Source organism: Mchenga conophoros, linkage group LG7, assembly GCF_057382185.1.
Source record: "Mchenga conophoros isolate Kocher_MC1m ecotype Shallow Benthic linkage group LG7, M_conophoros_male_GT1.1, whole genome shotgun sequence".
Classification (NCBI taxonomy): domain Eukaryota; kingdom Metazoa; phylum Chordata; class Actinopteri; order Cichliformes; family Cichlidae; genus Mchenga; species Mchenga conophoros.
Window position 1 is genome coordinate 43,135,953 of NC_140532.1, and position 22,712 is coordinate 43,158,664.

Below are 22,712 nucleotides of genomic sequence, written 5' to 3' on the forward strand. Positions count from 1 at the left end.
TAGAACCACCTTTAGAATAAAAATTGAAGTAATCAACAATGTGAGAGATTTTTATCACTCTTGCATTAACATTAAATAATGTGCAACTCTCTTAAGGCCCCATCAGAGCATTTCAACCTTCACTGGGTTTTTGTAACACCTTGTTTTTTTGTTTTTCAGCCTTTCTGTTGTAGATTTGCTGCTGTGCTTGGAATCTGTAGTGTGACCCTGTGTGACCAAGATTTGGTTGTTGGACAGATGGCCTCACATCTGACTCTAGAATCCTGTGGCAGGACTGCGTGAACAAATTGCAAATTGCCCAATTGATAGCAAAGTGTCAGGGTCCCCAAATCGTCACCCCTGTGCTTCACAGATTGTATGAGATGTTTGTGCTGATATGCTTCGTTTTTCACCAAATGTATTCAGTTCGGTCTCATCCGTCCAAATTTGTTTGGACATTTACTTAGAAGTCTTATCCTGTTCGGATGTCTTCTCCTGGGAAGATCAGCAGCTGTCTTGAATGTTTGTGGATAATATTTCTCATCGTAGACTGATGGCTGTCAAATTGTTTGGGATTGGCCTTATAAACCTTCCCAGATTGATGGGCAGCAGCATTTTCTTCTCTAAGATCACTGAAGATATCTTTCCAACTTAGCATTGTGTTAACACACATCTGAATGCTGCACATTAGCAAACAGCTCAAAGCAGTGAAAGGGTTTCCTTTGTATTTATTCATTTATTTATAAAGTATTGCTGAAAAACATGACTAACATTTTTGTGTTATAGATAATAAAAACAGCATGAAAAATTTAGCAGCATTTTTGCTTTGATTTTTAAAGCATGAAAGGAAACTATAAAGACAAATACATGCTTAAGGCAGCGCACTGATCGCTTCAGATGATAAGATGGTAGAGTTCACGATAAGATATGATACATTTCGTGATGATACTAAAAGGAAGACAGCCATAAAAATAAGACACTGAAATACAGCTGGGAAGTGACGTAACTCCGGCCACAAACATGATTCAAATTGTTGTTTTCCTTTAAAAATTAAGGTATAAACAAAGAATAGTCCTGGTTCTCTGAATGGCAGCGGGTAGAAGATGAGCACAATGGGTAGGAAAGCCACTTTAACTCTAACTTCAAGGTGTCCCTCTTTTGCAGAATGGGATTGCATGAGTCTGTGATGAGGGTTTTTACAATGACTGAAATGTAAATATCAGGCTGTGTGATATTTTCACCTACAAGCGGCACTTGATTGCTATTCATCAGCAAAGAGTAAACTAGAGGCACTTAGAAGGGGAGTGGTACCCACATAGATTGAGTTGATTAAACTGTAGATAGATGGACATGGGGATTGCATGTGTGCATGATGAGGGTGGTTTCATCCTGTAACAAGTGCCACTCAGACAGGCTGTTATCTGGTTGCATGCTTGAGGAGATCTAAGGAGAGCTGTCACTCCCAGAGCACAGGCTAACTGCTGTGATAATTATAAAAGAACAGGTTTGGAAATCACTGTCAGGGAATTCCTGCATGTTTATGTTTGTTTGTTTGTTTTCTTCTTGAATGCAAATAGAAAGTATTTTTCATATGTCTGCAACACGCATCAGAAGGACTTCAGGTCATTGTAAAGGTGTGCGTGTGTGAGAGTGTGTGAGAGAGGGAAGATCACTGCAGAGGTGACAGTCTCATCAGCTGAAGTAGGGACACGCTGCCAGTATTTACTCAGAGCGCAGCGTGTTCCAGACACAATAAACCTCCATCCTTCCTCCCAGCAGGGATAGTCTGCCCTCCTTGGAAAAAAACACTCACACACACAGACAATTTGCTTAATTTGTTTTTCTTGGCCTTGCATGCGATTTGATGTGGAAGGTATTTAATTATTTATGACAGGAGTGTGTTTTGATGAGAGAATACTTTTTAATCTTTTATCTGAGAGAAATCGCAGATAAGTAGAAGTATCACAATGTGAATCTCAAAAACATTTAAAATATGGCATGCAGCTGAGATGAAAATAAAATTAGATAAAAGCAGTCATCATAAAGCTTGTCCCTCAACACTCATTGTTTTATCTTGTTTTTTTTAGTCCAACGCTCATTCATTACATATGTATTCATACGAGCGCATGTTTCCACCTTATCTAACACTCTGATGGATACATCAGGGGCAACTCAGGGTTGCCCAAGGATACTTCAACATGCAGACTGGAGATTACTTCCTGAGCCACAGCCCCCTCTGCCCCCAATTTTATGAATAAAATTATAGCTTTGTACTTTTGTTTGTATTTCAGTTTAATGTTTATTAGTTTCAGTTTAAGCCTTTTTCATTGCTATAATATGAAGAATATTTATCAGAGGCATGATTTCAGATGGATACCACAATCACATAGCACTTTTGAAAGCGGCTGACTCACAGTCAAACATCCTGAGTCTCAAGAAAACAAGATGCTCCATGAGCCAAATGTAGTGTAAGTACTGAATTGTCTGTATATAATTATGAATGCATATAGATTAGACTGATTGTGTATACATGCTTGTAAATAAGTATATCCATGCGTGTGTAGAAGTGCTTATTCGTGAGCAGCAATGTTCAAATACTGTTTTATTTCTGTTTTTCTTTTTAGTTTTTACTTTATTTCTTAACTGTGTGAGTTATTATGAAAAAAGTCTCTTGAGGCAGGTTGTTTGACCCAAGTGACAAAAACTACGACTAACAACATCTCCCGTGTTTATCTTTATTTGAACTAGCTGGAAAATATGGTTTCAGTTAGTTCTCATTTTTATAAAGTCTAGTTTTTATTTCAAAAACTTCTTTAAATCATGGGGTATATCGATAGTCACATAACTTACAATCTTCTGGCATCACATTCAAAGTGAATTGATTATATCACGTGGTGAATCTGGCTGATCTTACTGCACAATGGAAACGAAAGGCAGACTGCCTCATGCCCGACAAAAGTTCTCGCAGTGAAAAGGAAGCTTATGCTGCACACAGATCTGAGTTGGCGTGTGTGTCTGTGTGTTTACTTTCCTCTGTGCAATAGACAGATATTCTCTTGAGTAAATGAGGCAATCTTGTTGAAAGGCATGTAAATGTAACTGTGTGACTGAAGGGTTATGTGGATGGGTCCTCCAGCATAAAGTTGGGCTGTGTCATGAAACCTTTCCAGAAAGTGTGTTTGACATGTCTCGCAATGTGGTAATCTACTGATGTGCAAATAAGGACAAATGTGTCACTTGTCCACACCCTAAGCTCACCACAGACAGAATTATTAAACATTTTTAACTGGAATCCCAAATCAGAGCAATATGTTCTAACTGGCTCGTTAATATTACAGCTTTGCTACAGGAGAAAAAAATGAGCTCACATACAACTACCTTTGAAAGCTTTGACACAAAGCTAATTGTGTTAAAGCTTTTATTAACACTTCAAGTGGTAGTTTCTACCAGTGTTATCCTATAGATGAATAAACTCCAACAGCACCGCAATAAATGTACCGAAAAAGAAACTCCAAAAATAGAGCAAACTAATTAAAAATGTCAATGGGAAAAATCCAACATTAAATTAAAGCTACTCATACATGTCCATGCTCAAGTCCTTTTAGATTATGTAATTTCAAATGTTTGTGTCTGTAAATGTGATGTTCTTTTTCATTAAATTAAAACAATAGGATGCTGTCATGTTTTAGGTGCATAAAGGCTAAAATCAGGTTATTTTAGCACGTTGCTAGGTGGTTGCTAGGCATGCTGACCCCATAATGTCTGATTTAGATAAGAACCTTCAGGGGCCTAAGATGTACCTGTGTGACACATTTGGTTGGCCACGTCTTGATGGTCTAAGAAGAGTTTGCAGCCAAAGAAAGCGTGTGTGTGTGTGTGTGTGTGTGTGCGTGTGTGTGTGTGTGTGTGTGTGTGTGTGTGTGTTAGAGCAAAAACAAGGCATTGTGAAGTGAATGGTTGCTTGTAAATTCAAACAGACAAAACAAAACAAAAACAGTAGATATAGTAGATGAAAGACAAAGTTATCTACCATCTTAGCACGCCTTACACTTTAAGTGGCCCTCTCTCGCTAAGGTGTCCTTGTAGAATTAAAAAAAGGTTTCATAAAATATATTCTTCAGAAGCTTTTATTTTTATTTTCAAATGAGATAAGCCACTATCTGTCCAGTACAGGCTGTAAGCTAAATCAAAAAGGAGGTGCACAATGCTACACTATGCAGCACCAGTCTTCTTATATTTACAGATAGAAATGATAACGTGTCATCAGTTGCTGGTAAGATGTACCAGAGGAAGCTCTTTCATCCTTGATCTTGGGCATGTTCCCTCTTCTAATGTCTAATCTGATCGTCCTAACAGCTTGTTTGGAGAAACTGCGCTATTGAGCTGTGTTTTAAAAGCCCCCAAACCCAGGCCTCTTGGATACATCGCCTCATGAACTTACACAAACATACGCCGTGTCTGCCCCAGAATGTCCTAAAGTCGCTTTGACTGTGGCAGCCAGAGATGGATCTACACGCACAAATCTGGCTAGCGACCAAAACAACTGGCCTCTTTACTCTTCAGTTTGATTGCTGTTCAGGGCTGGTTAACATAAACACTGTGGGAGTGTGTCCTTTTAAGCTGCTTTTATTGTCCAGCTGCTTCTCAACTTCTGGATGTAAATTGTTGAGAGGTTGGGATGGAGGGATGAGAGAAGAGGAAAATAAGGTGGGAGTGAAAAGAGGTTCGAACTGGTTACTGTAGTGGCAAAGAAAGAGGGGATTTTCTCATAAGTACGACAGTATTCATTTAGATTGGTGTGTGTGTGTGTCTCTTTGTGTGTGTCTGTGCATCTGTATGTGTGTGCATATGAGCCATTAAAGCATCACAGAGTTCAGAGAAACAAATTGTTTATTGAAACATCTTCCCAGACCGCTTAGCTTCAGTTTGTTATGGTCTTGTGGCTAGTGGAGAGTTGCAGGAGCAAAAAAGAAATTCAAAAAGAAACAAATTGTATTTACAGTGAATGGTGAAGGAAACCCAACCTTTGCAAATTAAGCAGGAATTTACTGAAAAAAAAAGCTTTGCTGAGGTAGCCTCACTGAGTTGGAAATCCTTGAAAGTATGTCTGCTATGCAACTTTCGTATTTTTCACCACGATATTTATCCAACTATCCATTTTTTTTACTGCAGACTTTTCTCTCTTCTGCCACCTACTCCAGTTCTTCCGGGGGGGACACTAAACTGCTCGCAGACCAACCAAGAGACATAATCTCTTCAATGTGTCCTGGGTCTACCTTGGGGCCTGTTCTCTAAGCATGCCTGAAACACCTCACCCAGAAGGCATCCTGATCACATCTCTGAACCACCTCAATTGTCTGCTTTTCATGTGGAAAAGTACTGGCTCTACTCTGATTCCCTCCAAGCTACAAGCTCCTCACCTATCTTTAAAGGAGAGCCCAGGCACTCTTCAAAGAAAACTTTTTTCTGGCGTTTGTGTCTGTGATCTCATTCTTTTGGTCATTACCCAGAGCATAAGTCAGGGTGGAAAGATCAGCCGCTAAATCGACAGGAGTACTCTATGTGCCAATCATGTGTTCTCTTCTCCCCTCGCTTGTGAACAAGACCCTGAGATACTTGAACTTTTCCCCTTGGAACAACAACACATTCCCAACCCAGAGTGGTCACTCCACCCTTTTCCAGCAGAGAGCCATGGCCTCAGACTTCGAGGTGCTAATTCTCATTCCAGCTACTTCACACTTGGCTACAAACTGTCCCAGTGTAACCTGGAGGTCATCGTTAAATGAAGCCACATAAACTACAAAAAGCAGATACACAATCTTAAGATCACTGACACACTAATTGTTTTGACTGAACCTAGAAAGTCTGTCCATAAACATTATGAATAGAATTGGGGACAAAGAGCAGCCCTGGCAGAGTGTAACACCCATCAGGAACAAATATGACTTGTTGCTATCAGTTGTGACAGTTCTTGCTTGACTAAAACATCTGGATTATGATAGACTCTCTGAAACACACTAAGTTAATAAAATGCACTTATAATTGATTGAAGTCACATTTTTCATTGTCTGAATAATAAGACTGTTACTAAAAAGTGTACTAATAAATATAGTTGTGATTTTATATTCGGTTGTTGGGGTTTAATATTTGACTAATTATTTTCAGCTTATTCTTGCATCCCCATTCTTTTTTAACTGATTCTCCATTTAGTTACTTCCTGTTTATTTTGTTTGTAATTTGTCTCTTGAGTCTTGCTGTTGGTTCGACTTCCTTTGTTTTAGTCTAAATTAGTTTCAGCTGCATCTTGTTAAACTGATGTTTCCATTTTCCTTGATTACATCATGTATGTATATAGAGCCCCAGGTTGCCTTTGTCTCTCGTTTGTCATTGTTGGCGTTTCTTTGTTGTTGTGTCCCATGGACTCAACCTTTTTTTTTTTTTTTTACCAACAAGCTTGTGAGTTATTTTGCCTGCTTTGGTGTCCCCTCAATTGGGTCCTTTTGTCCTACAAATACTGACAACCGCTCTGCTGCCATGTCCACTTATGTAAATATGATCAAAGCTAGATTGGCAAAAACCGTGAGCAAAATAGTAAGTTATGTTTATGCTAAACGCATCCTAGTACAGGCCCTAGCTGAGCGACATTTTATTTAGCACATTCCTCCTTTTCTTCAATTTTTAAAATCTACTTATGCATTTATTGTACTTAACTATCCTGCCTCACAGTCATTTGACATTTTGGGTTGAAGAACAAGTCAACAATTTTGCACAGGCTTTACTGCATGGTTAGCTAGCTAGCTAACTCAATACGATAAGCTTGAGTGATGTGAAGGTTTTCACAACAGCGTAAAATATAGGGGTACTTTTAATTTTCTTTTCAACTCTGCATACACAAGACTCAACCCAGCACAAACTCTCTCTTGCTCTTGCTTGGTGGCAATATTCACATGGGTGGTTCATGTCAAGATGATGCCCACAACAAGGCTAGGACCCAAGATGTCCTGGGGAAACATCGCATTGCAATGAGGTGATCTGCCTCTGCGAAGGTATGTGGAGGCTTGTGTGTGAGAGATTTAGTGAATGCTGCTTTAGTCAGTCTTCTCTGTTTTATTCATTTTTGAAACAGCCCATCTCATCTGTCTTTGAGTTTTTACTGATCTGACACCAAAGCAAAGCACAACCACTCAGATCTAGGATTTATACCTGTTTATAAAAATATTTTCTTTACACTAGAGTTCCAGCCATCAGTTGCAATACACCTCTGATCTTGCAACAGACTGTACAGCAGGGGTAATCTACAGATTAATCTACAGGCAGCAAAAAGCCCCAAAATGACCTTGAAGCAGACATGAAGTAAACTGTCTTCTTAAAGTGTCAAAGAAGACATCTACAAGACACTTATATGTGAATAGTTTCTGTACACCTTTCTGTGCAGCTGGGGTGGGGAACTCTTGGCCTCGAGGGCCGGTGTCCTGCAGGTTTTAGATGTGTCCTTGATCCAACACAGCTGATTTTAATGGCTAAATTACCTCCTCAACATGTCTTGAAGTTCTCCAGAGGCTGCTAATGAACTAATCATTTGATTCAAGTGTGTTGACCCAGGGTGAGATCTAAAACCTGCAGGACACCGGCCCTCGAGGCCAAGAGTTCCCCACCCCAGCTGCACAGGAAGGTGTACAGAAACTATTCACATATAAGTGTCTTGTAGATGTTTTCTTTGACACTTGACATCATTATCACATTGCGCTGTGTGGCAAAGAAGAAGACAGTTTACTTCATGTCTGCTTCAAGGTCATTTTGGGGCTTTTAGCTGCCTGTTGATTAATTCAAATCTTCAGCTTTATTAATCTATTCAATTTTATTTACTACAATAATACAAATGTACATGGATTTGGCAATAGAAATCTTTTAAATTTGCCTCACCAATCCAGAACAGTGCACCCTGAAGTAAAATAGTTCCCAGAAGTTCAGTTTTCAAGGGGTTTTAAGTCTCTCTTTCTCAATTTTCAATGAAAATTGAGACCTTTTCTGGAAACGAACATAGAACTTGATTATAAAGCATTGCTTAATTGTTAAAACAAAATCAATCATTAATGTCTGAACCATTGTTACTGTTTGAATCGTTCTTCCAGAAAGTTAATGGTTATTACCACAATTAGTAGTACTACTATTAAAACTGGCTCTATTACTAACACTTTTGTTAATGCATCTTTGATGTATAGCAGTTTGTCTGCGATCTGAGTCATAAGACAGTGGTAATAAAATCAGTTGTAGCTGTAGCTGCAGAAAAATCAGAGTGGCAGATGTGTAATCATCAGGAGAAAGACAATATACAAATCAAGGTTTGAGCTGTAATTGGCTTAAAAGCCTCTGTAGATACTTGTTCCAGAAATTCCTGTCATAATGAGGCCCTTAAGCCTGTTTCTGAACAATCCCGTCCCATCTCATAATATAAAACATGGTTTTCATGTTTTCCACTTTCTGGCATAATTGAAGCAAGATTTTTATCATTTTGTTGTAAGAAATTCCATGTATGTGTAACAGAGTCATAAATAACATTGTTATAATTACACAAAATGTGTTCTAAACCCCCAAACTTCTCCTTTTATACCTGACTTTTAGGACCTCCAAGCCTGTAGTTGTGTTCATTATCAGTTAGAGCCCCTCCTCATTCTTTTCTTCTTCTTTGGTGCAATACTATAAATACAGTGTACCCCTTTTGCCTCTCCCCTTTTTCTACAATTCCCCTGTGGGAGAGGTGGGTGTCATTTCTTTCCAGCACCTTAAAGCACACATAATTCATATTTAACCACCCTGATGTTTATGATTGCGATTTTAATTCAGTTATTGTCATTATTGAGCCTGTTTTTGTAAGATGTTATAAGTGTGTAGTATGTGTGTGTCATAAATGTGTTTTAGGCGCCATAAATGATAGCATGAATATGTATTCCTTGCTAGCTTGGGAGCTGTGGTGGGTTGAGCTAATCCTCTTCCCCACTGTCTGTATTTGGTCGTAGGAGCTGGAGTGGGCAAATTATTTACTTGGAGGTCTTTCTTTCTTTTACCTTTTTTATCAGGTATGTCAGATTTCATGTTGTTTTTGTTTTATCTTATGTCAAATATGTTACGTGTAAATGCATATTTTATGTTTAATGTAAAAATAAATGCCAGCCCTTTTTCTACAATTCCCCTGTGGGAGAGGAGCTGGAGTGGGCAAATTATTTACTTGGAGGTCTTTCTTTCTTTTACCTTTTTTATCAGACACAACGCAGAATCACACCGGTTACATATGCATGAATTACTATCATGATCATTCTTATTCTTATGTGCACTTAAATGTCTTGTTGTATATTGTGGTTATTGATTTAACATGTCACTAATGTTTTTTTTCCAAAAAGGTGTCTGTCATCTAAGATGGCTTTCACCAGAAGGGGAATTTTAGAGTTTTCATTATGAGATGTTCCAAGAAATGAAAGAAAAAAATAAGTTGAGTGTTTGGGAGGTCTCAAGCTTTCATTGGTGGTTTGTTAGAGAGATAGATACAACAAGTAAGACTGGAGAAAAAGAACAGATAACTGGGACCTAAAAAGAGGATATCTTCCTCTGTACACCCCCTCTACTTCCTCACCTTTACCCCCTCTTGACAGTGATGTGTCTTCTGACACTTCTTCTTGGTATCGGCTTCAGCTTAGCTTTGTTGGTGAGTGCAAAGAGGTGACTAAAAGACTTGGAACAAAGAATAAAGGAATAAGTTGAGACAAAGGCTTGTGTGGAGGAAGACTAAAGAAAAGAACACTGTGGATGTGTGCATGTAAGTGTGCACATGTTTGAGAGGAAAAACCTCTTCAATGGGAGTCGGGTAACCTCTTCAGTGTCAAAGGGCCTCATCAGCAATGCACACAAGAGAGGCTGACACAATGGAAGAGGGAACGAAAGCTAGATGGGGTTTCACAGCCGAGGCAGAAAAAGGAAAACATTGTATCTTTTCCCTCCCCGTCTCGTTTTTTTCGCAGTCACTTTCTGTCTCCTTTTTAAGACTACAAAGCCAAAAACACCTGAGTCCCCTATGTGGTTTATTTGCATGTCTGCTCAGTTAGTTGGGTGAGAGAGAAACAGAAGCAGCCAGCATACTTTACTTGCCTACCTTCCAGACTCTCTTTGAATGCTCTCCAGCTGTATGGTGGTCTATTCAGTGATCAGTGGCTCACATGAAATGTTTGATCATCCCAGTCTGAGTGGATATCTGATGAAACCTCTATGTTAGCAAGGAAGAGACCCCGTGTGTTGGCTTGCTGGTATTTTTAGCTCATATTGGTGTTACACATAATTTCAAATAATGGCAACTAAAATGCAACAACATCCTCTTTTTATCTGACCAAATCATCTTAAGATAAAACTTCTGTTAAATATTCAGCACAAAAAGCAAGACAATATGTATTTGGCTGATTATTGTTTTGTTGGAGCAATGCTTCTTGGCAATCCTGGTAATCTTAAACTCTTATACTATAAGCCTTCTAATTTTACACTTGCATGCTGCCACATTTGTAATGAAAATGCATTTGTAGGTTGAGTAGCAGAGTTGAGTATGTGGCTTGGGAAACTGCCAAAAACCTTATTCTGACTAGTTTTGAGCTATTATTGCTTCATATTGACACTGATTTTCCTGCACTTCTGGTGAAAACTGCAGTATTATCACTTGAGGGCAGAACTGCTGACAAAAGATGGTGGACATCGGAACTGCATTTCAGTTCAGTTACCTCACCTTTTGAGGTCAATTTCTATATTATCGAGTTGGTAAGACCATCAAACAAGAAAGCTGGGCAGCTGAATGATATTGCAGCATATGAGCAGCCTGCCTCTAGGGGAACAATATAGGAAGTACTGAAACCAGCAACTAAACTTTTAAAATGCACGATATTGCCAAAAGTATTTGCTCATCTGCCCTCATGCACATATGAACTCGAGTTCATATGCATGCAAAGGGTTTAATATGATGTCGGCACACCCTTTGCTGCTATAACAGCTTCCACTCTTCTGAGAAGGTTGTTTAAAGGTTAAAAGGTTACTCGTGGTGCTTGTGGGCTTTTCATATCCATAGGTTACTAAGCACAGGGTTGACATGAATGATTTAGCCTACTGTAATTAGTGAATGTAAGATAACTTAAATTATATATAATCAACTGTTGCTTGCCTCTTAATACTAGTAGTAAAACATCCTTTGAGTGCTTGTGTAGCAAGTACATAAGCTAAAATAATTTAAGTTGGTTATGAGTAGTTGGGCTAATTCAGAAGATATCAGATTCGGCTCTAGGAGGTGAGTGAAGTACAATAAACATACAACCACAGATATTGTGATTACAGTTATTATTTATAGTGAAAATAAAGTGCAATTACCAAATACCAACATTTACAAAATCTGCAGACAGGAAAAGATAAAACATAATTCAAGCTTGTAAAATATCCGCTGCACAGCGGTGCAGCAACCTCGTCCAACCTCTGGCAAACAATGTCCATAAAGTTTATTTCATGATTGATATAAGTCCAACGCGTATGACAGTCTAGACAGGTTGAAATTGGAAGTATGATGATCAGCACTAAGATTCCAAGACTGAAATCTCGGAAGTGAGATTTAGGGGACTGAAAACCAAGAGGGGAGAGTGTAGGCCGCAGCAGCCTCCTACCAGACCGCAGGAAGTTGTAGCTGGGGTTCTGGCTCGTTGGGCCTAGCTCGCCATCCAAAGTAGTGGTGTCGCTGTGGTCTCTCCAGGGCACCACTAGCCTGCACATTCACTACGTGCGATGTCACATACGAGCCCCCACGCATCTACCCACGGCGGTATCAAAGTACTGTTGCTTCCATCCGCTAACGCCTCTCCCCCGCGTCCTTTTCGAGGCGACAACCCGGAAGGCATATAATAGTGCCTCGCGAATAGGATTGGTCACAACAGGCACGTGCAGCCTCGCGGCGTGGCGTGCGTCATGACGTGCGTCATGACGCGTCGCGATGCCTTCACGGACACACTCCGGTTGGAATTTAAGATTCCGATTTAGTTATAGATTCAGTTCTTTTTATTTTTATGTGGGTTACATCCTCCCCGCCTTAACCATGCACGTCCCGTCGCATGTCAAATGCTAAACAACGTGAACAGACGAAGGACGGCTAGCATTATGGCCCAATGCATCGGAAAGACTATGCAACATCGTTTGGACAACGGAAATCAGAGGATTACCACGAGTGAAATAGTGAAGTCGATCAGGTGGTGCTCTTTGCCGTTGTGAACGTCTTAGCCCGTCACCTATGTCAGTGTCCTGCTCAATAACACTAGACTCTTCAGGAGAATCTTCAACAGCAACGACAGGAATGTTGACAAGTATGTCTCCATTTCCAGGTAAGTTTTCAGGTAAGCTATCTCTGTTTTCAGGGTGACTTTCAACAAGTTCAAGTAGGATGTCTCCCACATCAGAGTCAGATTGCCCACCACCAGACTCCACTGCTGGAGGAAGAACACTAGACACAGAGGCTGGTTCTCCTTGCACTTCCACTTCAACTGAAGGATCCAAAATCAGTGGTCCTAGGCTCCCACCGTCAGATGAATCTGGAAATTGATTCTGTTTTTCCACAGTGAAGTGCAACGTTGGAGGATTAACATACAATGAAACCAAGCTTCCTGTGTCCTCATCCTCAACCAGAGGTTCTGTGAGTGAATTTAAATCCGGGTTCTGCTGCCGAGTTCTTTGTCTGTGAGGAAGTGATTGCTCTGGTGATTCCAAGTTAACCTCACTGTCCGTGAGGAAGCCGCATGGAAGGAGGAGGTCGCGGTGAAGGGTCCGCATAGGTCCATCGCTGTTCTCAGGTTTTACCTTATAGACCGGGAGGTCCCCAGCCCGATGGACAACCACATAAACTTCTTCCTCCCATTTATCTGAAAGTTTATGCTTCCCTCGAAGGCGGACATTCCTCACAAGCACACGATCACCTGGTTCCAATGCTGATGGTATCACACGGTTATCAAAGCGTTTCTTATTTCGGTCGGCAGCCTTTGTAGCGTTACTGGAGGCAATACTGAAACTTTCCTCCAATCTCGATTTGAGTGACTTAATGTACTGTGAGTGACTCTTTTGCTTGGATTCCCGCAGTGGCAGATTGAACGCCAGGTCCACAGGTAGACGAGGTGTTCTACCGAACATGAGTTCGTAAGGAGTAAACCCTGTAACCTCGTTCCTGGTACAATTATAGGCGTGAACCAGCGATTTCACATGCTCTTTCCACCTTGTTTTTTGTTTTGTCTCCAAGGTCCCCAACATTGCCAGCAACGTCCTGTTGAATCGCTCCACTGGATTTCCCCTCGGATGGTAAGGGGTTGTACGGCTCTTCTGAATGCCTGCAAACTCACACAATTCTTTTATTAGTCTTGACTCAAAATCTTGCCCTTGGTCGGTATGGATTCGCTCAGGAATGCCATAATAAATGATATAATTCTCCCATAGACACTTCGCCACAGTTCTTGCCTTTTGATTGGGTGTTGGAATGGCAACAGCGAATTTAGTGAAATGGTCAGTCAGGACTAAGATATCACGAGTGCCACTAGTGTCAGGCTCAAGAGCAAGAAAATCCATGCACAAGAGCTCATTTCATGATTGATATAAGTCCAACGCGTATGACAGTCTAGACAGGTTGAAATTGGAAGTATGATGATCAGCACTAAGATTCCAAGACTGAAATCTCGGAGGTGAGATTTAGGGGACTGAAAACCAAGAGGGGAGAGTGTAGGCCGCAGCAGCCTCCTACCAGACCGCAGGAAGTTGTAGCTGGGGTTCTGGCTCGTTGGGCCTAGCTCGCCATCCAAAGTAGTGGTGTCGCTGTGGTCTCTCCAGGGCACCACTAGCCTGCACATTCACTACGTGCGATGTCACATACGAGCCCCCACGCATCTACCCACGGCGGTATCAAAGTACTGTTGCTTCCATCCGCTAACGCCTCTCCCCCGCGTCCTTTTCGAGGCGACAACCCGGAAGGCATATAATAGTGCCTCGCGAATAGGATTGGTCACAACAGGCACGTGCAGCCTCGCGGCGTGGCGTGCGTCATGACGCGTCGCGATGCCTTCACGGACACACTCCGGTTGGAATTTAAGATTCCGATTTAGTTATAGATTCAGTTCTTTTTATTTTTATGTGGGTTACACTTGGAGTAGAAAAGTACTACGTAACTATCAGCACGTTAAATTTTTATTTAAACTAGTAAAATCTGCTTTAATAGGCTTTTTTTATCAACTAAAAGGTTTCTCTAAGTGAAATTAGGAAAAAATTGAGAAAAAATATTACTAGCACTCTCTAACACGCACACGCACACACCACTTGCACTCTCCTTTGTCCCCTGTCTGTGTATTTTTACTGATTTTATTGTTTTGGTAAAGTAATCACATGCAGAAGGTAATTGTTTTAATAAAACACTGGTTAGCGCATTAGCAAGTGCCTCAGTTTATAGAAGTCTCAGTTGTTTCCATTCTACAAATGCCTTCACATATTTGAAACATAATTATCATCTGGGATTAATCGCGTGAAGTGAGAATTTTAGAAAGTGCTGACAGCAAATATTGCCTCCATGAGCCCAATGCCAGAAAAACTAAAGAGATTTTATTTTGGCAGGAAGGTTGTTTAGTACGTGAACTCTCCCTGCAAAGTTTTGATTAACAGCCATTTGTATTGTATTAAAAAAACAATTTTATTATACCTTCTACTGGAAACAATAATGTAACAGCTCTGCATTTGACTGCTGATTGGGAGAAGAGATGAGCCTTCATTTGATGTGACATTAATTCTCGCTCTGCATGGTGGCAACAGAGAGAGGATATTTGCTCGGTGGGTCATACGTTTTCTTTGACAGTGTAGACTGACTGCAAACAGACAGCATTAATACAAAGCAATCAACATCATGTCAGCGAAGCAGACACGAGTAATATATGACAGACTGCGAGTAAAAAGCGCAGCGGTTACATGGTGCCAGACAACAAAACAAAAAGATGCTGTGCTCTGTTAAATGTTTCCAAAATGTTCATAGGATCCAGCACTGTTGGGCCGTTTCGTTCATCCTCTCCGCTTTTATTATTTGTGCGTACATGTAGAGAACGGATGCACTGATGCCAATTTCTCTCAGACCAGCAGATGTTTCAGTAAATCTGAACCATGTCAGAAGAGGATTTAGCTCATCCCTTGCTCCATAGAGAGCTGTCATCAATGGATCTGGTCTCATCTTGAGATAATTCAGTTTTAAGGTAGTGGATTAACAGGCCAACACCGCTGTCTTTTCTGTGATGTTAGAATACCTAAAAACTCACGGCTAGCCCCTCCTTGTGAACACTGTACCTTTACTGATAGTAAAAATAGAGGTTTTACTGTAAAATTAGCAATGCCTATCAATTTATATTTAGCCGTCCCGTGAAGCTGTGAAGAACTAATGTACATATTAGTCATATTCTGTCATTTTTATACTCATTTGTAGTCTACAGCACTTGCAATTGTAGTTTTATGCCTGTTTGGTTGAATGTGTCTGCACATAAATTAATCTAAATGTAACAGACAGGGAGTCTGAAGTCTCCTAGGAAGTCAGAAATTTTGCATGCTGAGCTACCTCCCCAACTTTTGCAGCTGTTTTGACGTTGTTGTATTTCCTAGCAACTGCTGTTGTTGCAGTTGCACCATGCTTTTGAAACAAATTATCACATTGCGCTGTGTGGCAAAGAAGATGTTGATGATGATAATGATGACTAGGGTAAAGGAAGGCTCAAAAACAGACACACCGGCATGCATAAATAAACAGAAAGGGAGAAAAATGGTATTGAAGTAGGGGAACCCCTCATTAGTGTGACAGTGCAATGAGTCAACTCCCAGGATGGCAATAAAACTTAATCTAGTGAGCTTTTTTTTGTGAAACTCTGATGTGTTTGTGCAGCCAGGCCACACACTGCAGCAGTGCAGCTCAGTCTGCCAAAAAAACACTCCAGAATAGGAAATATTAATAAGAGGCCGTGACCTGACTGTGTGTGTCCGTGCATGTGAGCATGTTTGAAAGTGTGTGCCGGATTGTATTTGTGTAAATGCATTTGCGTGTCTTAGGATTTTGTGTGCGTGTGTGAATGTTACAGCATCTGAATGAGATGTTCCTCAGCTGTTGCAGGGTGCATGAGAAACAGCAGAGCAGCGCTAAACTGTACAAATGAACAGAAGAATAGAGCTTGTTTATTTTACTATGCCTAATTACACTTATCCTTTAGTTGTTTCCTACTTATGGTCCCAACTATGTTCTGTTCAGCTGAGTTTTCTCTTTTGGTCAGTTTTCTGTTTAATCAGTTATATTTCAGTCCAGCAGGTAAAAAAAAAAAAAAAAAAAAGACTGTAGTTAGAACTCTCATTTTGGGTAAAATGATTGTCGACAGAGCACACAATGTGAAGCACACAGGCCTAGAGACAACAACTGTTTGCTAAGGAAACGGTGTATTGCTTTACTGGCTGGTAAGTGGTTGCTTGGTGAAATCAGATGTTAAAGCCATGGAGTCATGGAGGCCTAAAGAGGGATCAGTAATCCAGTGGCAACCAGAGGGAAAAATGTTAATTCTCCAAGCATTTGGCGAGTAGTTGTTGGCAGTCACTGGTTCCAAAGAGGTGTACGGTGGTGCACCAAAAATCTCCTTTTTCCATTTTCTGTTTCTCTCACACTTTTTGAAGTTGCACTAACACTTGTCATCAGTCTTGTTTTGGATTGTTTCCACTTGCCTTTCCACTTATTATTATTATTATTATTATTATTATTATTATTATTATTATTATTATTATTAGGAGATATACGTCTGCTCTTAATTACTATGCTGGTTACTTATTTATCGATATGTCCCACAAAAAATTTCACGATTCCCTCCAGCCCCTACTGGAGTTCTTCCAGTTAAACAGTGATAACACTGAGATTTTCATCTTTGGTTCTTCCAAATCTCCATCAACAGCAAGTTAAGTAATCTCACTTTATATTTTAAGGCTTATGCATGACAAACAAATTTTTATTGTTGTCTTAAATACAGTAAACATACATAAACTCAAATAATTTCTGTCTCTTTTGACATGTTTGCAGATGGTCCAGAATTCAGCAGCAAAATTACTGACCGGCAGAGATGGGCAGCAACGCGTTACTGTAATCTGATTACTTTTTTAAAGTAACGAGTAAAGTAAGGGATTACTGTACTATTACTACAATGTGCAAAAAATAGGTTTAAACGTTAAACTAATTTTTTCAAGTCAGAGAATGGTGCATATAATTTAATTTTTGCTTGATGCATAAAGTTAAAAGATTAAAACTGATAAAACAAGTTTTAAAAAAAAAAGACTTTTTCATTTGATTACATTTTGTATGATGGATTATGCAGAAAAAGTAGAATTGGGCTGAAAGATCTATCGCTTTATCACCTCTTCAGGTTGTAAATCGTGTTTTTAAAAAGTAACTAAGTAACTAAGTAATTACTTTTGAAAATAAGTAATCAGAAAAGTAACAGGATTACTTTTTTGGGGAAGTAATCAGTAATTAGTTACTGATTACTTTTTTCAAGTAACTTGACCAACACTGCTGACCAGTGCTTTAAAAATATATGTATCACTTTAAGATTTTAGTCAGTTTTTTTCAAGGCTCTTAGTACGTATGTCCCAGCATATCCCATTTGTTCACATTCAGCTCCCTGTGCTGTTAGACCTACTGGAAAAACTCTCAAAAGGTCACATCTCAAACAGAAAGGTGACAGTTGTTGCTTCATGTTTGTGGAATCGGTTATAGCTTCACATAAAAAGAGCACCCTCCATCTCTGCTTTTAAGTCCAGGCTCAAAACCTAACTCTCTGGCCTCTCCATCCCATTAGTCTCCTACTTGCTTTGATATCTGTAACTGTTTGTTCCCTGCTGGTTATTGTTATTGATATGTGTCCCATTACTGTTTACTCTCGAGGCCCCTTAATCTGTATGTTTTCACTTAGTATGTGTGCATATAAAGATATAAACATACACATATTTTGTGGCACACACATGTATAAATTGAAGTTTTAAAATTCTCAAATAAGGAGCATTTTCCACCTAAAAGCGCTGATTGACAGCTTGTCTATCAGCTCAAACAGACTTTAGCTTGTTTAATTGATCAATGCAGGTTGGGGGGGGGGGGGGGGATCATGTATACACACAGAGTGTTTTAATGTCACACTTCAGCTGTTTGTTTCTCTGGTGAGGAACAGTCTGAGCAGTTAAAAACAATGAGTCCAAAAAATAGACACTGATAGAGACAAAGAGATACAAGCCTAACCAGCAGCCCTGGTGTTCCAGCTTTGATGTGTTACTTGCAGCAGGTCTAATTTGTTTTTTGAGATATCCTGATAGAACCGAGTTAAAGCATGTAACTCTGCACCTTACAAGGCTAAGAAGCCTGAAAACCTTTATATATTTTTTTCCTGCCTTTGGAGTCTTTCTCAAGAAGAGAAATATTGTTCTAGCAGAAAGTGGTCCATTTGATTTTGATTTTGAGTGTGGTTTGTCTTGCTGCCTGATAAAATATGCATCGAGATGGATTTGTCTCCAGTGTTCTGGTGACAGGCTGAACCCAAAGACCACAATCGATTCTTGTTGGCCTTAAGATAATTCTTGACCAACATTGTTACACTTGTCTTTTAATAACACTTTTAGAGTCAGAGGAATTAAACCGTCAAGCCTGCTTTAGATGCGGTATTCTTCCAAACCTCCAACAATGCACAGCAATGGAGTGAAGTCAGTGCATGCAAACTCGGTCAGATGCAACACAGCCATTGTAAGGCCGAACATGGATGCACGGCTATTCTAATTTTTTCAGTATCAAATCTCAAAAGTTCTGGTGCTGGCTCAAGCAGACTGTTATGAAGGCATAAAGAGGATAGACATAATCAGCATGTGTTATTGCTAAATTTTGGACAATTCTTTCGAGATATGTGAAAATGAGCGAACCTGTCCAAGCACTAGAAATGAGATAGGCATGACTGTGTTGAAAACATTTTTGAGACAGCAGTTTTGAACTTGTGTAACAAGCAGGAATATGATATTTCACAGTATGTGATCATTGAAATGAAGTACAGTATGAGGGCTGACAGAGCCAAAATATGATGAACAGCATGCTGAGCCCCAGGCCCTAAAAACACATTTAAGAATGAAATAATGAGAAAGAATGTCATGTTTTACACTGGCTTACACTCATGTGCTAATATTTCCAGACTTCCAGTCTCTGCTTTACAGAATGCAGTCAGCTGTTTGTCACTGTAAGGACTATCAATAAAATCTAATAACTATTAGGCAAGACCACCGTTTATTATTTGCTGCCAGATAATTTTTCCATCATCCGCTCACATTAGTTCAGGATGTTTATTCCAAATTTTCCACACCTGAAAGCTGATGCCTTTTTCCTCATTGTTTTCCGAAACAGATGTGTGTGTGTGTGTGTGTGTGTGTGTGTGTGTGTGTGTGTGTGTGTGTGTGTGTGTGTCCCTGTAAGGGTACTTTATCTTTGTTTCTGAACAGACTAGGTGGAGTTCCTTTTGATATGTTACCTCTCACACATTAGCCTGCATGTGCATGAATCAGGCTGGGAGTATGAGTGTGTTCAGTGTGTGTGTGCGCACTGATGTGTGGGAGTTCCCTGATTACCATGTAGTCAACAAAGGTATGTTTGCTATCAGTGCAGTATGGGATGAAAGACTACCCAGGAACGTGCATCATCATCAAATCTTAACTAATGACTTCGTGATGGTAGTAATAGAAAATACTGACTTTTAAATTCAGTCTGTATTCATCTGTTTCTCTATTTTCTTTCATGTACTTTACTCAATACAATAAAACCTTTTCTTATTTACAGAGCAGTCAATCTATCTTTACCCGAAGTCATCCATCATCAGTACATCACTGCTCGCATTGCAACCAATTAGCAGCTGGAGGCATAAAATCCTTGTGTTAGTGTATTGCAGGTTATTTCAAATGCAACTAGTTGTAATTAGAAAAAGATGAAAATAGAATGCAGTGCTTTTCAAATCTAATTGACCTCAATTTTATTCACAATTAATACAGATGTTTAAACTGGGAGTGTGTGACCAGTTTAAGTAAAACTCCTTTTGAATTTGATGGCAAAAAATAGGCTGGACAATTAAGTGATACTAAAATAAAAAGATGGAGGAACATTTTGGAGTTAATTAGGTTAACTGGCATCAGGTCAGTAACATGAGTACTTATAAAAGAGAGGCAGAGTTTCTCAGAAGTACAGATTGGTCACCAAACTGCAAAACTTGCATCTTCAGATCTTAAAATTAGGGAACAATTTCACAATAATGTTGCTCAACATAATATTGTAAAGACTTATAGAATATCTCATCATCTACAGTACGTAACATCATCAAAAGATTCAGAAAATGTGGAGAAATCGCAAGGGATAAGGCTGAATATCAAAACTGGTTGCCTGTGATTTTTGGGCCCTCTGGCAGCACTCTGTTAAAACAGGCATGGTTCTGTCATGGGAATCAGTGCATAAGCTTAGTAAAACATCCAGAAATCATTGTCTGTGAACACAGTTCACCATGCAATCCATAAAGACATGTTAAAGCTCTAACATTTAATAAAAGGCCCCAGTCGTGAACAGGATCCTCTCGGCCAAAGCTCATTTAAAATGGACTGAAGCAAAGTGGAAAACTGTTCTGTGGTGGGAACAACAAGGACCATCCAGCTTGTTATCAGAGTATGGGGGTGTGTTGATGCATATGGAGTTGGCATCTTGCACATCTGGAAAAGCATCTTAAAAAACTTAAAGGTATAAACAGGTTTTATATGGGCTCCCATCCAGGTCTCGAATATTTCTGCAAGGCAATGCTAAACCAGATCCTGCATTTATTACAACAGCATGGCTTGATAGTAGAAGGGTCCTGCATCATAAAAATGAAAAATACACCAATGAAGACCCAGGACTGTTGAACAGCTAGAATCGTCTATCCAACAAGAATTAAACGCCATTCCTCTCCAAAGGTCCAGCAGCTGGTCTAGTTAGTCCCCACAGGTTTACAGACTGTTGCTTAAAAAAGAGAGGATGCTACACAGTGGCAAACATGGCCCTGCCCAAACCTTCTGTAGATGTGTCCCTGCATTCAAATTCAAAATGACTTTATTTTTGCTTATAATGGTCCATTTTCTCAGTTTGAACATATGGTATGTTTTCAGTGTTCTGTTTAGGTATCTCTCTCCAACCAACAAACAGTTCTTTAATCAGTGTAGATCTTTTTATGCCTCTGAATCTGTTAAGCAGCAGCCATAATAAGATCTGAACCAGACCTGTGCAGATCTTTGATATTGTGCTGAGCTCTTATAAATGACCAGAACTTAGATATTTTACCCTGAAAGTCAGAGATGCATGTGCCAGCTGTTGGTTTTGCTTGTTTTCATAATTTCTTGTTATTACATTTCAGGATTTCATGATGGACACAATGTACTTTTAGTATTAAAGGCAAGAACCGATGGTATACTTGTTTACCTCTGATTGTTTACTTCCCAGTGTCGAAAGACGTGCTTGTCTCTCCGATCTTAATCTGAAGCTAAACAAGTCGAGACAGAATTTATTACTATCCATAAAGTCAAACAGCAGGTGACCCTAGAGTTTAGGCTGTTAAACCAATGTTTTTGTTTGTGCATGTACTGTGTATGTGTGTGCGATTGTGCGAATCCATACTGCGTGTCCATCCATGTCTGTGTTTCTTTGAACAGCTTTACAGAGTCCCACCTCTAAAACAAATACAACAGGAGGTCATGCTTAAAGATGGGCCAAGAGAGACACCACAAAAGGAAGGAGACCGACACAAATGTCAAATAAACTCGTTCCAACATCATGTTTATCTGTCAGAGTTTACTGTGACTCACACAGGAACTTTTTTGCCGCTTGCATGTGGATGTTTGCATCTGCACGTATACGTCATAAGCAAAAGCTCACATTTTGCATGTAGATCCAAAGTGTTTGGTTATTTTTGTTGCTTTTGTGTACGTGTCAGTGGGTGTCCCACGAATGTAAGTGTAACACTCTGTACACGTGAAACATTTCTGTGGCTAACCTGGGGTGGCCTATCTGCTACTGCTGGCATATATTTCAAGTGTATGTTTGGCTTTGTTTTCTTTGCTTCAGCTACTGTTGCTACCTCAGAGTAGTTGAAAAGCAGATGTTACTGATGCATAGGAGACAAATGCAGTGTCGAGTCTTGGTTTAATGGCCCCGAACCCGGCTCACAATTTACAACTTCAATTTTAAAAAATCCTTTAAACTATATTGTTATATCAGCTCTTATTCAGTGGTTTCCACCATTTTTTACTCATTACTCTTTAAATTACAGTCTGAACATGCTTAACCAAAGCCTGAACCCTCCCACATTTTTTGAATACGTAAATTGTCCAGTAATGGCAAGGAAAAAAAATTAAGGGTAAAAAAATTAGTACAGTTGTTTGTTTACCCAAAGAGTTTTTTATACCTTTCATACCATTATTGTATCCATGGCTTTAGTTTGGGAGTCACTGGAGTACTACAGATACATGAACTACTGTAAGATGTAACATTGTCATGCTATTTGGCATATCTAAATACAGAAGTTAAACTGGACAGAGTGGGTTTTTTACATACTAAATACCAGTAAATAATGGTATTTAGAAATGTTGAAAGTAAT